Raw genomic sequence first — 8,024 nt, 5'->3', positions numbered from 1 at the left:
GTGGCGCTCCCCGGGGAGCGCTCCGGGGCTGGGCTCGGGTGTGCTCCCGGCCTCTGGAAGCTTCCCGGCCGCTCCGTCTGCCTGGAGAGGGGCAGTGCTGCCCCGAGCCCCGCCCGCGGCGAGCCCCCCGTGGGCAGGAGCAGAGGGACCCCGTCGCGTCCCCGCCGCAGGAGCCGCGGCCATCGCGGTCCCGTGGGCCCGCACAGCGGCACCGCCGGCACAAAGCTGCCAGCGGCGCATCCCGGCGGGGCACGGCCCCGGGGGATGCCCGCGGCGGGGTGGTCCGGGGCCGGGAGCAGCGCCCACCTCGCGGGAGGTGCGGCCCCCGGGCTGGGTTCGGGTGTAGAGAGCGAGGGCTCGGCAGAGACCCGATTTTGTTGTCATTTTACGGTTATCGTTTTCCTGCAGAGTCACTCCGGCTGCACGTGGTCTCGGGGGCCGTGGTGGGTGACAGTAGGGGACAACAGATGCTGTGGCAGCGGAGCAGCCGGCAGTCGTGGGATGTTTTTTGCCGCAGCTGCCCCCAGCAATGCCGAGCGCTGGAGGCACAGTTGTTGGGTGTCACTGGCCTCCCCGTGCCTCAAAACTCAGTCCTTGCAGTTGTTTTTCTATACAATGAGACTAAGGTTCACCTCCCAGGGCTGTTCCCTGGGTCAGGCTTCTCTGGAAAGGGTGAGATTCCCACCAGTGAGATCCCACACTGGATGAGGCAGCAATGCCATTTAGATTGGAAAGGGACAGGTGTTGTTTCTCAGCGCCCCAGAACCTGGGTGCTTCTCTCAAATGGGCCATTTCCACGTGTCCATGGGTGCCACGTTCATTCCTTCTCCAGTAATCCACGCTGCTCGTTCTCCACCACTCAGACAGGTGTGGGATGAAGCTTGAAATCACAGCCTTGTTAACAGAAATTGAAGAGATGGGGGGAAGCAGAAGATAGACTGAGCTTCCAGGTTGTTTCCTTCAAAGCAAAGATGCCAAAATAGGAGCGGGTCATTTAATAGTCCCTTGTCTACGAAACCTAGGAAGGCTTTTTGCTGGTGGACCATCCTCTGAGCATCCAGATCCTGGCAGGGGGTGCCACGCAGGATGGAGAAGGAAACATCCCACTCTGCTTGTGATTTATGTGACCCTGACAAGCAAATATTCACACGTTGTCACCAGTGAGTGGAAAAAGCCATTTTATTGTGTCCACCCACATTATTTTTCTCTCTGAGGATCATAAAGGCTTTGCTCTGCCATTGCTGGACCCAAAGTCCAAGAGCAAAACCTTGTGCTGCATTTTATCCCCTCAAGCCTTGGGTAAGATTTGTAGGCTGTGGTTTCCCTGCACTGAGTTATGTTATCTTTGGCACAGATGAGCAGTGGCTGTTTTGGGAAGCTCAGGCTGTACTTTTTTTTTTTTTATCATTTATAAGATCTCAGGTTTCTTTTAAAGCAGAGGAGCAGCAGTGGATGCTGCTGCAGGTGAAGGTGATGTGAGGAAGAGACTTCTCTCAGATGAGCTGGGGGTAAAATCCAGCACCCAGGAGCTCTCCAGCTGATGGAAGACTGGAGAGACTATATGTGGAGATGAACTGAACCCCAGTGATGTGTGTTGGGAGAGGACTGCAGTACCTGAGAGGCTTGGCTGGGTTTGGCACGTTTTTCCCATAGCGGGGTCAGCCTGATCAGAAATGGGATGGGAATGGTCTATGGAGGGTTCCTGAGAGCCAGGAAAAGGAGAATGCAAAGCATGGAAATGTCCCTGATGGATGTTAGCCCTGGATCCAAACCGTGGAAGTTTGATGGTGAGGTGCTGGGCCTTATCTCCAGAAGTCTCTCCTTCAGCACTTGGTCTTGGATGAGGATAATACTATTTTTTTGCTCTCTGGAGCATCCTCACTTTGGGGTGAATTGCATGGTTGAGTTCACTCTGCTGTGGTCTCCTGGTAAGGACAAATTTTGCTGTGTCAACTCTCCCCTTCTTTCTCATTTTGGGTCTCTCTCTCCTGTTTCTCCTTGCAGCCATCCTTGCTGCTGCTTGGTCTTTTCCCAGCAGGAAGGGTGTGAAATTGTGGTAGTTACCACTGGTTGAGATTTTGTCTACAGGTCTCTGCAAAGCAGCAAGAAAACCCTCCTGGACCTAATTTAATTTCATGTTCTTGCTGCTCAGTTGAGTCTTTGGGGTCCTGTGCATTTGTGAGGAGCTGTAGCTGAAAGTATAGCAAGACCTTGTGGTTTCTATGGAAGCTGGGGGCAGCTTTTTCAGGAGCTGTTTGGGATACATTTAACATTCTTCCTGTCTGTTTTGATGGAGTAATGAAATAGTGTTAATGATTTCACTGCTCTTCAGTTTGGCAGAAGTGTTAAGACTTTATTTGTGTTAAACCATCGTTAAGTTTCAGAGTTAACAGTTTGCTGCTCTGTTTGGGCTAGCATCAGGCTAGGGGAAGGACCACAGAAGACTGGAAGCATTGAGGCTTCTGGATGAGTAATCTCCATAAATGCCTTGGGATGTTGTTGTGAAACTCCTTGGAGAAAGGGCAGTTCTGCCACCTGAGGATAATTAGCAGATTACTGTGTCATCTGAAATGAAGGGCTACTGTAGCCAACCAGTCATCTTCTGTTTGTTTGCAACCCTGGCTATTTCTATTTATTTATTTATATACATTTTGGCACATACATTTATATATATTCACTTACAACATAGATGCCTTGCTGGTGATCCTAAGAGAACTGTGTTTCCTGCTCGGTTCAGACATCAATGGCAACAACATTGGGTGTTCTCAAAACTTTTGTGCATTTAAGCTTCCCTGCTAAAATGAGAAGTTTTGTTTCTTTCATGTCTGCTTTGGGCTGTGCCATGGTCAGTCTTGGCTTGCTGGATTCTGCATTGTCATTGTTGGTCTTCTGAAACGTAGAGGTACCTCAGCAGTGGCCAGGAATGGGAGGTGGTGTCTCTGTCATGAATGGATTGCAGAAAATTTATTATGGAAAATGAGTAGATTTTAGATTTTGCTGCTTTGAGTTAGCTCTTGGAGAGTCCTTTCAGGCAGTCCATGGACCACTGAGATTTTAGGCACCACAGGTTGGCTGGGTTGTGCTCACTCCAGAAAGGCCAGTGCTCCCTGTCCTGCAGAAACAACCCTCGGCCTCCCTGTCCCCCAGGCACGTAGCAGCTGTGGTCCAGGAGAAGAAGAACCTGGTTTCTGAGCTGGTGGGAGAACCTGTGCTGACAGAACCAAACTTCTGCTATCTCTGCAGGACCAAATCCTGCCACACCTGTCGGCCAGGAACCTGCTGCAGGTGTATTTCATAACGTGCAGACACTTATCGAGGGCGTCTCCTCTGTGGCAGCTGGCTCAGCTTCATCTCCTTCCCCAGCGTGGTTGCATCCATGCAGGGGGGTGGTGGTGGAAAACATCTGCATTTCCACCAGGATGGGAAGGGATATGGGTGGGGTAGTGTGAATGTGGTGGAGCTGTCCCTGGGATGGGGAGCAGGGGTGGGTGGCTCTGTGGTGTCCCCCATCCCCTGGTGTCACGTCATGCCTGGGTGACCTGAGGATGCACATGGCTGCCCACAAGCTTCCTATTTCTCACCAGTGGGTTGAATGGGTTTATTGGGTTTGCATGACCAGGTTTTGATAATGGAGGGGGGGGGGGGGACTACTGGGGTGGCTTCTGTGAGAAGCTGCCAGGAGCTTCCCCCATGTCCAGCAGAGCCAATGCCAGCCAGCTCCAGGACAGACCCCAAGGCCAAACCCATCAGGAATGATGGTGATGTCTCTGGGATGACAGATTTAAGAAGAAAATAAAGTTGTTGCCCCGTTGTAGTTGTGGCCAGAGAAGAGCAGGATAAGAACATGTGAGAGGAACATCTCTGCAGACACCAAGGTCAGGCCAGGAGGGGCAGGCGCTGCTCCAGGTGCCAGAGCTGAGATTCCCCTGCAGCCCTAGAGGAGCCCACACCAGAGCAGGGGATGCCTGAGAGAGGCTGTGATCCTGTGGGAAGCCCATGCTGGAACAGGGTCCTGGCAGGGATACAGTGATCTGCAGAAACAGGAGCTCATGCTGGATCAGGTGTCCTGGTAGGACTTGTGACCCTGTGGGGGGACCCATGGTGGAGCAGCCTGTCCTTGCATGCACCCGTGGAAGAGTGATCCACATTGCAGCAGTTCATGGAGAATTGTTGCCCATGGGATGAACTTACACTGGGGAATCTTGTGGAAAACTGTCTCCTGTGGGAGGGACCCCATGCTGGAGCAGGTGAAGGACTCTGACTCCTCTCCCTGAGCAGTGGCAGGAACATCTTGTTCTGAGCTGATCATAACCCTCATTCCCATCTCCCTGCACCACTGGGGGAGGAGGTAGAGCTGGGAAGGAGGGAGGGATGAGAGGTAGGTGTTTTTAAGATTTATTTTACTTCTCATTATCCTGCTCTGATTGTGTTGTTAATACATTCAGTTAATATCCCCAATTCAAGGCTGTTTTTCCCATGATGGTATTTGGTGAGGGATCTCTCACGGTCCTCATCTCAACTCATGACCCTTTTGCTCTGTTTTCTCTCCCCTCTCCAGCTGTGGAAGGGAGTGAGAGAGCTGCTTTGGTGGCTGCCTGGAATCCAGCCAGAGTCAACCCACTGCAATTGGCCTTAATACAAAAAGAAACCCAAAAAACAACCAACTTCTCCCTCCTTCTGGATCAGGCTCCACTCTCTGGGACTGATTTGTACAGACTGTTCCACCCTGGAGAGGCTTCACCACCACTGGAGCCTGCCCTGCGCCAGAGCAAAAGCTACTGGGGGACACACAGCTGCTTCCCCAGGCACCTGCGATGGGGAGCCATTAGCAGGTTCGTAATTAATTCTGAAAAATGCTTTTGAACTCATGAAATCCTGGAGGAGCTGTGTTGCTTGGCTGGCATTCACTGGGACTGTGACAGAAGCTTGGGAGAAGCTGGTGTTCACATCCAAGCTGCCACCAGTTGTGTTGGGTGGCATCTGGCTTGGGACACGAGTGCTCAGGCTGGCGTGGGAAGGGTGGCTGCGGAGGCTGTGGCACAGAACAGTGTCACACTGCAGCAGCCAAGGTCCCTGACAGCTGCTGTGCCATGCCACGTGTCAGAGGTCACACCCCATCCAAATTAGTGTTGAGAGGGTCTGCTGCAAGGTCAGGCAGTGACAGGGCAAGGGGGAATGGCTTTAAGCTGAAAGATGGTAGATTTGGTTTGGATGTTAGGAAGGGAATTCACCCTGTGAGGGTGGGGAGGCCCTGGCACAAGGTGCCCAGAGCAGCTGTGGCTGCCCCTGGATCCCTGGAAGTGTCCAAGGCCAGGTTGGACCAGGAGCAGTCTGGGATAGTGGAAGGTGTCCCTGCCCATGGCAGAGAGTGGAATGAGACGAGTTTTAAGGTGCCTTCCAACCCAAACCATTCTGGGATTCTGTGTTTCTATGAAATAAGCAGTTGTGACCCCGAGTGTTTTACATAATTTGATTAAATCTCACAAGTCTGTCTGTGCTACCACAGCGCTTTTGAGCTACAACAGAAATGCACTGCAGATGTTTCAGGGGGCTTGGCTGTCACCAGACTGAGCACCTCTCTTGTGAAGCCAAAGCTTTGCAAGTGACGTGGAGCAGTTTTTGGGTGGAACAGCCGTGGGCGAGACTGGGGCTGGGGCAGCTTTGCAGAGCTGGGATCACCTGCTGCTGTGGCTGTGAGCTGCTCCTTCTCATATGTGGTCCATGGGGATGTCATTTTGGGGCCACCACCTTCTGCAGGTGGCCTTGAAGGATGTCAGTGTCTGCAAAACACTCCTTAGTGTTTGTTAGTCAGGGATCTTGCAGGAATTATCCTGGAGTGAATTTTAAAGGATTTTTTCATGCTTCGTGGAAGTGTGTGCTCCAGTCACTGGCAGGAGTGTGGTGCAGTCTAGGTCCAGCCAAGCCAGCCCAAAGCAGTAGTCTGCAAATCCTGGAATCAGAATCATCAAGGTTGAAAAATACTTCTAAGAGCACCAAATCCAATCACCAATCCAGTACCACCACCATATCCACTACCAAGCCATGTCCTCAAATGCCACATCCACATCCTTCTTGAACATTTCCAGGAATGGTGATTCCACCACTGCCCTGGGCAGCCTGGCCAGTGCCTGACCCCCCTTTCAGTGGAGAACTTTTTCCCAATACCAACTTCCCAGTGCAGCTTGAGCCCATTTCCTCTCTTCATATCATTTGTTGCCTGGAAGAAGACTCTGACACCCACCTGGCTGCACCCTCCTGTCAGGGAGTTGTAGAGAGTGAGAATGTCCCTTCCAAGCCTCCTTTTCTCCAGGCTAAAATGCTGGTTTGCTTTTGGGTGCTGCATTTCCTTGTATTACCCATGCAGAAGCAAACCCCCTGGGGCCAGAGGACTCGTGGGCGCCGTGTCCAACTGCAATGAAGCCCGGGAGCATTTTAATAACATGTCATCAAAAATACCATGTTGTTTGTCTGGGCAGGAGGAGAAAAGGAAGCAGGAAGGGTTGTGGTTGTGCTGTGATTGTCAGCTGGAGGTTAATAACAACGTTTGTTGTTTAAGAAGGTGTTTGCTTTGCACAGTGAGAGGAGAGAGGAGTGTATGCCTGAACCCATGGGAAGTGTATTCCCTTAAATCAGGGAGTATCGTTGATCCAAGGAGTATCTCTTCCCAGCCAGATGATGGCCTTGGAGGCATCTTTGCTTGTATTTTTCTTTGGCTAGGGAAGCTGGGTCGGTGATGGTGAGACTTGCAGCAGTAATTTTTGCAGCAGGAGGTTTTACAGCAGGATGGGGAGGCTTGGGGGGTGCTTTAGGAAATGATTTCTGTATTCTTGCCATGTGCACATTTCATCCTTGCAAGTGAGTAGATGAACCAGGTGAAGTTTTTAGGGTCCCGGCTGTGATGTCTGCAGAGGCCTCTAAAGGAAGAGGAGGCCACAGATGTGCATGAAGGGCTGTGATGAGGCAGTGGATGGTTTTCTCTCACAGCTTTTCCCCCTTCTTTTGAGATCAGCAGTTTCTCTCACCCTGACAGCAGCTCTGCAATGAAACACACACTTCTGGAAAGCTCTTGTGGTGGATGTTGAGTTTTCCATCTCTCCCTGCATCCCTACTCTGTCCATCCCTGTGCCAGCCTGGCACAGGCAGAGGAGTGTTTTTCCTGCCTGTGCAGGTGCTCAGAGCAGCATCAGCCGTGGGCAGGACATCACAGCCCTGTGGAGTGCTTGGTTGTCAGCAGAGCCGCAGCATCCCTCCCTGCCAGGATGCTTTCAGTGCCAAGATTCACCTCAAGGCACTGGTCCTCGCCCTGCTTCTGCATTTTGGAGCATCTGCAGAGCACACATCGTTTTTCTCAAAATTGGTTCAGAGAAAAAGCACTTGCTTCGCTTTTTTTTGATAAATATATTTTCGTCACATGGGGTGAAAGATTCATTTACTAACTGCAGCCACTTTGAAGCTTCTCCCCTGTTTTTGTGCTTGCCTTTTTTTTTTTTCCAGTTAACAGAAATGAGGCTTATGTACTCAGACTGGCTGTCATTCACTATTCCTCCAGAAGTTTTTTTAACCCAGGGACTAACATTAGCCAAATTTGACAGAGGAGGGCACATCTTGGAGATAAGAACTTAAGAGTCTGTAAGAAAGAGGGTGGAAAAGGAAATGCAAATTCCTTCTTGTCTGCAAGGAGGGGTTGCATCAATCGTAAGCTTAAATAATATCTGTCTGGGTGCAAGCAGGTTGATTAATTCTTAAGTAAATTACCTTAGTAATTCACTACATTTTATTTAAGGAAGTAACCCAAATAATTTTGAACATGGGGGAGGAGGAGCTGGCTGTAGGGATGCTGCCAAGGAGGGCATGTTGGGATGATGCTAGGTAACTTTTAAAGGTCCCTCCCTACCCAAAGCCATAGCTTCTCTTCTCTTCTCTTCTCTTCTCTTCTCTTCTCTTCTCTTCTCCTCTCTCCTCTCTCCTCTCTCCTCTCTCCTCTCTCCTCTCTCCTCTCTCCTCTCTCCTCTCTCCTCTCTCCT

At 51.1% G+C, this 8,024-nt stretch overlaps 1 protein-coding gene across 1 annotated transcript in view; it reads left to right on the top strand.

Annotated features, from left to right (window-relative positions):
* The first annotated feature begins 4,373 nt into the window (after positions 1-4,373).
* CTIF (cap binding complex dependent translation initiation factor) overlaps positions 4,374-8,024 on the top strand; it is a 143,383-nt gene continuing 139,732 nt past the window's right edge. Inside the window, exon 1 of the mRNA XM_042028194.1 lies at positions 4,374-4,832. The gene's annotated coding sequence lies outside the window, so the exon portion shown is untranslated. The remainder of the gene's footprint in view (positions 4,833-8,024) is intronic.

Source organism: Corvus kubaryi, unplaced genomic scaffold (genome assembly GCF_017639235.1).
Source record: "Corvus kubaryi isolate FWS band 111438036 unplaced genomic scaffold, C.kubaryi_AGA036_p1.0 37308, whole genome shotgun sequence".
Taxonomy (NCBI): Eukaryota; Metazoa; Chordata; class Aves; order Passeriformes; family Corvidae; genus Corvus; species Corvus kubaryi.
This window is presented reverse-complemented; position numbering and strand designations above follow the sequence as displayed.